Below are 7,137 nucleotides of genomic sequence, written 5' to 3' on the forward strand. Positions count from 1 at the left end.
ACATGAGTATTTCTCCCAGCATTTCTGGGAGCAATATTTTGAAGACGTATAAATTAGTATTGGGGGTACAAAAAGGTGTACCCTGTGTCTATTAATTTACAGATATTGCATGAATAGAACATCTTCTGAATAAATAATATATCAGGCTCCACTTTAAATAATAGATTGAATTGATATCTGAAAATATAGAAGAAATCTTATATTGATGTACAATCATTCATTCCAACCAATTATACATCTAATGATAATATTATAGTTATGGTTTATCATGACGAGTCTGTGAGTTTTGCCTCAAAAGTGATTATTGAAATCGAAAATAATGTGTTTGGAAGAAGTCTCACAAAAAATAGTAAAGAAAAATGGAGGAATACATGTGTTCTTAAGCAGGAAGTGATTGAAAATGAAAAAAAATGTCTATAAATTTGTGAACTTGTGGATGAAATATATATCCTATGATGTGCAATACCTGAAGATATGGTAATGTACCAGTGTTGAATGAAAATGAACGTCAAAATACACATCATGTCCAATAGGAATCTGCTTTCATTGATGTTAAACTGGTCAGTTACTGCCGAAATATTAGGATTTCTAAGCACCTAGTCCTGAAGTTAGTTTCAAGTACTAGGAAACAATTATATATTTCAGGTGGATGAATGTTTCTGAGAATAATATTGTGAAATGTTGATTATAAATCAACATACATGAACATAAATGAAATTAGGGAGTGTATATAAGACACATTTATTTCATATTTTGAAAAATCTGCAGAGTGTGTATATATATATATATATATATATATATATATATATATATATATATATATATTCCCCCCACACACACACACAGAGACATTAAAAATAGCAATATATGCCAATCGAAATTCACCGTGAAGTATATATATCATCCACAAATCCAAAAATATTAATTTTAATGAACATGGATTTATGTATAATGTTTTTCAACTAGGAAGCTCACCCATAGGTTAAATTTTTAGTTCCAACAGCGTTTAGGAGAAGTGAACTCTTCTCACAATTTGTACCTGCCAAATCAGCCACCTCACATGAATGTACGTGTAGTACCAGGTAGGATTCTCTATGTGCATATAAAAATATATGTGCTGAGTGGGCTACAGAGAAAGGGAGACAGGAATTCACATATTTGTTATCTTTAAAATCACATGGAGAACTATTTCAACAAAAATTGTCTAGATTTATAACTCTTACCCTATATAATGCAAAAGGCAAGTCCAACTATGCACCTTGCCTCCTCTGAACTGCTTGTATTTCTATTCTGTTTGGGTTATTTTTCTGCATCATATTAGAATTAGTAGTCAGAGTCTAGTAAGGTATAGTTTAGTGTCAGGGATTCAGTATTTTGAATGGAAAATTGGAAAATGAATCCAATGTGTATGCAAATATGTCCTAAACAAAAGTATTCCCACTCTCATCCAGAACAATTATTTGACTTTACCTTCGCCCCATGTAGGACACAATCAGAAGAGAAGAGTTAGAAAATCTGTGAATACATATCTGGAATGAAAAATGCTCAGGAGTTCACAACCTTGGAGGTGGTAGAGGAGTTTCCAAAAGTAAGTGACTGGGAAAACACTCCACAAATATGGAACTCTGTTGGCCTAAAGACTTCTTGAGAAACTTCCTCTGAGATTGGACACTTAAAATATAAGTTGTTGTCCGGAGATTTAGCTTCATTTCTAGTGAGACCATCAAAGCTGGGTCTGCATCTATGTGACCTGGAGGACATCGTTTCTTATTTTCCATTGAACATGAGGCAGCAGTGGTGATTTCTCTCTTTGTAGGTAAACTGTTGCCACTGGGGGATAAGTGTCTCCCCGAGTGGACTGTGAAGCCATTTGGTCATCCTCCACTTTTCGTGGAGTTTCTTGCTGCTGCACTGGAAGTTTCATATTTGCTTCACAAAATCCAAGAAGTTCAACTGGGATATAGTGCTGGAGGGAGTTCTGTCACGTGTGTTGGGTCAGGGACTGCAGAAGAATGTTCCAACCAGGGTTCTATCCCACATAGCTTGCCCCCTTGACCATAGCAACCTGATTCTTAAAATTGCCCTGAAATCTCTCCATATAACAAGATGCCTTTACATATAAGGGTCTGCTGGCTGCACAATGTCAGCCACAAGGCATTTGGAAGTCAATGGCAGATCCACATGGCCCCACCAAAGATGTTTTATCACACACCTGCACACCACAGCTCTAGGCCCACTACTCAGCAGGCTCCAACTTACTGGAATCTCGTTATACACCATTTTCATGAAATCCAGTCAATTATGGCACTGTCTGGTACACTCCTGATCTGAAACAGGACATCCAAAGGTTCTCCAGTGCCACCTCGTCATGGGAATTTCAAAAATTCAATGGTGTTTATCTAGCCATTTTTGAAGAATGAAGTTGGAATCCCTGTGGGTTTCAATTCATTCCGGAACCATTTAATGGTGAGGAAGCTTATTTCAATGAAAGCTCTGGAGAACTCTCACAGGCAAGGCTTCCCAAGGAGTGGCCAAAAGGTCACATGAAGCCAGGCACATTGAGATCTACAATGTGAGGTCCATGTGTGTTTTGACTCTCAACTATGGCTGCCAAGTCTTTCAGAAAAAAATCATGTGATATCTTGGCTGAGATTCCTAGGGCTCCGTGAAATGTCACCCTGGGCCTAGATCTCAGTTTCCAAGGGCGATTCTCATGCGTGGCCTCCTAAAATCCCAACACAATTCATGGCAATACTTCTCTGAGGCCAGTTCCAGAACTCAGTCTCTAAGGGGAATCACACCTGAGTTCCATCCCAGGTGGACCCAGTCATCTCTTTCAAAAGTCACACAAATTACCGCAATTAAAACCAAAACACTCCCACATGGCCCTCATCTTCTTCCATATATACACACATCATAACCACTGGCTGGTGGTTTCCCTGAGGAGAGCAGCCCAAGCAAGTGTCCAAAATAAGCTCCCTTGCCCCTCATTAGCCTAAAGTCGGGGTGGCCTTGACACCCTTCCTGTGAATCAGGAGTGATAAAGTAGGCCTGCCATTAATACTGCTCTGCTTCTCCAATTTGAGGCATACTGACTGTCAGGTATAGATTATTTATGTGATTTGGAGTCAGGACAAAACCCAAGCTCCTCTGCAGTGGTTTCAATAATTCATTTGACCCAAAGAATCCCTATTCTCACTTGATGGAGTTCAGGAACCTTACAAAGGAAGGCGAGAGTTCATCCACAGTGACTGATCTTTTTGCCATTTATGTTTGGATGCACACATGGCATCTTTTTTAGATCCATCAGGTACTGAGAATGTAAGCCACAGCCTCACACAGGGCCAATAGTCTGATGCAGACACACACCTTTCCAAAGCAATTTAGCAAAGAGCCACAGGTGATGCCCATTCATTTTCCATTTGAAAACTGATTTCTTCAGGCTTCACACAGTGGTTGCCTGAGGCAAGACCATACTGACATTCAGGGCAACAGAACAATAAGTAAGCAAAAGGTCCAAAGCAGGGTTTCTCCACTGAAACTTTCCTGGTGACACTGATATCTGAGTTTTCTGAAATGCTCGCCATTCCTTTCAGCTATCCAGTACATGGCCATATCACAGAGCTTGGAGGTGGTTCATATCTTGGACACATAGACATGCACCTATTTAGAGATTGACAAGAATTCAGAAAGAAAACAGGAACTTCAGAAGATCGACGGTGTTGCCCATCCTTAAGGCAACCCGCAGTCCATTCATAAATTGCGCAGGTTGAATGCTGGGACGCTTTTTACTAGACAGGACACATCTATTGATTCATTCTCTTTTCTTTCTTTTTTTTTTTACAATCTGGGGGCAATATTTATTAATTAAAACTATGTCTAATAGTTTACAAAGATGCTAATTAACAACAAAAGTATAATTGACCTTAAAATCCTCAGTGAGACTGAGGCTTCACATCGTCTTCAGAATTCTGAAGTTTCCTCCAGGCAGGGCACAGGTAGATGTGCAGGGAAGCACCTGCGACCATGCAGAATTCCAAGGCCAAGAGGCTCCACAAAGTAAGCTTCTGGGCTCTCCTGGAAGTCCCACTCTCTATCCCCCATTGTCCCTGTAATCTTGCCCCCAAATTCCATCTCCAAAGTAAGTGCTTGGTTTATCGCCGAGAGAATCTGTTCTTGAAAGCTTTAATTGTCTTGGCCATCATTGGTGCGATTTTCTTCACAGCTGGTTTCCTAGGATCATAGGAGATGGTACTACTGACGACTGGCACCAAGTGGGCACTGCTGGTGCTGGTGCCATCATTGGCTGGCTGCTCAGAGCTGGGGTTCAAGCTGTTGCTGCTGGCAGGAATGTGGCTGCTTCCTGTGCTATATGGGGCTGGCTTAATCTTGACTTTCTCAGGGACAGCTGCTCCTCCTGTTCCAAACTTCTCTTGCCTCCAGCGGACATCTCTAGGTGGCTTGGCCACAGAGTTGACAAAGGTCATCTTTGCTCTCCCGCCCTTGGGCTTATTGGCATTTGCACATTGGATGTTCTTTGTTAGCACTCGTAGCTGCTGCTCTCGGGCATTCTGAAGCCGCAGGTACATCTCCCGCCAGGACTCATACTCTTCCGGTCTTTCTTCTTTAAAGTCTCGGTGACAATGAACTTTCCATAATTGATCTGTGTCTTCAATTAATTCGTGATTGTATTCCTCTATGTGATATAGCTGATCAGGTGTACACCTCTCAAAAACAGGTTCAAGAATAGAAAACGGTACTCTTCCCACTTCAAAGATGGAATCGATGTTGTTTTTAAGTACAAGGATGCACTGCTAGTACAAGGTCATCATTTTGGGGAGATAGGCACACTTGGAACCGGAATACACCTGCATCTTGGAATTCATTCTGTGTCCAGTGAATCCAGCTTCTTCTTCTTCCTGGGGTGAATAGAATGCTTTTCACTTTGGCTGGAAGGAGGGCATCACTTCAAGGGAAGAAAGTGGACGGTAATTGCTCTGGATGGTGGGTAAGGGGAGGTCTGGCAATACTTGCAGTGCATCAGTAGGGACCTTTCTCAGCCTGGTTGAGTCGGCTCCAGCCAGCTGCAGCTTCTCTGACCTGCTCTCATTCCCCTTGGGTAATTTCTGAACTGAGTTTAAGTTTTTACTAGTGCTTTTGGAATCACTTTTTTAAAGTCCTTTGTCTCCAAGTGCCGTGGCTGGAGTTTTCACAATCTTCTTCTTTTTCTTCTGGGGCTGTTCATAGCTGAGGTATGATTCAAATGACATGGTGGGCTGCTCGAATTCATCCTCCACGTCTGCCTCCTCTTCCTTAGGGAGTGAGCCCAGTGACTTTCAATCCAAATTAGAAGTCTTTACTTCCCCTTCTTCAGCCTTTATATTGTTAGAAACCTTCTCTTTTGTTCTAAGGAACAAGTCTCCAGCCACTCTTCCTATGTCTGTGCTGTCCACGCGTTGCTTGCTTATGTCCAATTTGGTTTTTGCAGCATCCTTGTGCTTTGGCTTTTTAAGGTGCTTGTCTGAAGCAACCTCTGAGGGTAAAAACTTTCTTTTGAGGCTGCTGCCTTCTCTTTCTTTCTCTTTCTTGGCAGCACTAGAAGGTGGTCTCTCCTTGGCACTATCCCCTTGGAGTGGCCTTCGGGTCTCCTCTTTTGAGAGGGACTTGTGTGGCTTCTCTCTGCCCAAAGCAGAGGCCTTATCATCACCCTTTGCATCAATAGGGCGTTTTTTTCTTGTGGCAAGATCTGTGTTCCTTGTTTTGGTTCAAGATCCCCTTTCCGTGGGGTTCTCCCAGGTGATGTTCTTGACTAACTCCCAGTCTGACCTGAAAGGCATTACTGTGGCCATTTCCAGGTTTCTGGTGTGAAACAATGGACTCATGGGCCTTCTCTGGTGACCTGTAATGGTCTGTGTACATCTGATGAGGACTCGCACAGAATGGAGGAGACTGGACATGGCCATAGTCAGAAGATTCGGGGTCTGATGAATATGTAGGTGAAATACTCTCATCTCTTCCTCTTCCTCTCATCTCTCCTCTCATGACTCAGAGACACTTTGTGAGCTTGTTCACATTCTGAGAGTTTTCTGTGTTTCTTCTGTCTGTGCTCGGGACTATAGGATTGGCTGCCTGACGCCTTGCTGTTTTCTTGGTAGTACCCTTCCATCTCCTCCTCCCTCTGAACCGCATCCCGAGGGTGCTTTTGGGAATTGCTTTTCTCAAAGTCCTGTTCATCAGCCTCATTGTTTCACAAGGATATCTACTGTAATAGGCAAGGTGGAGAGTTTCTTCAAATATTTCAATAGCATCTTGGGGTCCGGGTTTGTAGCCAGGGGTGCCTGCAGCTTCTCCACAACTTGAAGCGCCGACTCCGCCGCCATCACAGTCACTGGTGTGGCCTCCTCATTATCTTTTCTAATGTCAACAACCACGGACACAGTGGGATACACAGACATAGAAACACTCTCCTTTTCAAATGACTTACTTGAAACAGTCCACTCCAAAACAAACAAACTGCCTTTCCTACCTATTCTCAGAACATGGGACAAAACCACAAACTCTCACCCACACCAACAAAGGCACCTCCTTCACCCAATTAGGTCTGTGATTATCCGGAGTGTCCTCTGACTAGTGGGCCATACTATTTTACCCCAAAATGGACTGTCCTGTTTCAGAAATGGTCTCCTTGGCCAACTCTTTGAAGTTGTCAGAAGCCAGCAGTGAGTCACTCACTGCTATCTCAGGAAAGGCCCCTCTTCAGAGCTATCCTGGCATTTGGCCATCCTAACATCAGTAGGTACCAAGAAAGACTGACTCTGTCCTTGGTAAATACAAACAAGTGAGCCCACTGGGACTGGGACTGGGACTGGCTCTTGGTGCCTGGCTTCTTGGATCCCAAGTTCAGAGAGTTGCATCACCAATGAAATTAGGTAGGTCACTTCCTTTAGGAACTGAATGAAGTCACTGCCTTGGCAACCACTTTGTCCTAACAGTTGCTTCCAAGGGTCCCATGAGATGGAGGCTGCCCCTAACTTCTGTGACACTTTCACAAGTTCGAATGGTATATCAACCATTAGCACCTGGGAACAGCTCTCCACACAGGCCTGGTTTGATCCAACTTCTCTACAGTAAGAGTAG

The 7,137-nt window shown here is 42.8% G+C and overlaps 1 pseudogene; it reads right to left on the bottom strand.

The window, feature by feature from the left end:
• Positions 1-4,154: 4,154 nt before the first annotated feature.
• Positions 4,155-6,398, bottom strand: LOC143640445 (elongin-A pseudogene; annotated as a pseudogene).
• Between the last annotated feature and the right edge of the window lie 739 nt (positions 6,399-7,137).

Source organism: Callospermophilus lateralis, unplaced genomic scaffold (assembly GCF_048772815.1).
Source record: "Callospermophilus lateralis isolate mCalLat2 unplaced genomic scaffold, mCalLat2.hap1 Scaffold_271, whole genome shotgun sequence".
NCBI lineage: Eukaryota > Metazoa > Chordata > Mammalia > Rodentia > Sciuridae > Callospermophilus > Callospermophilus lateralis.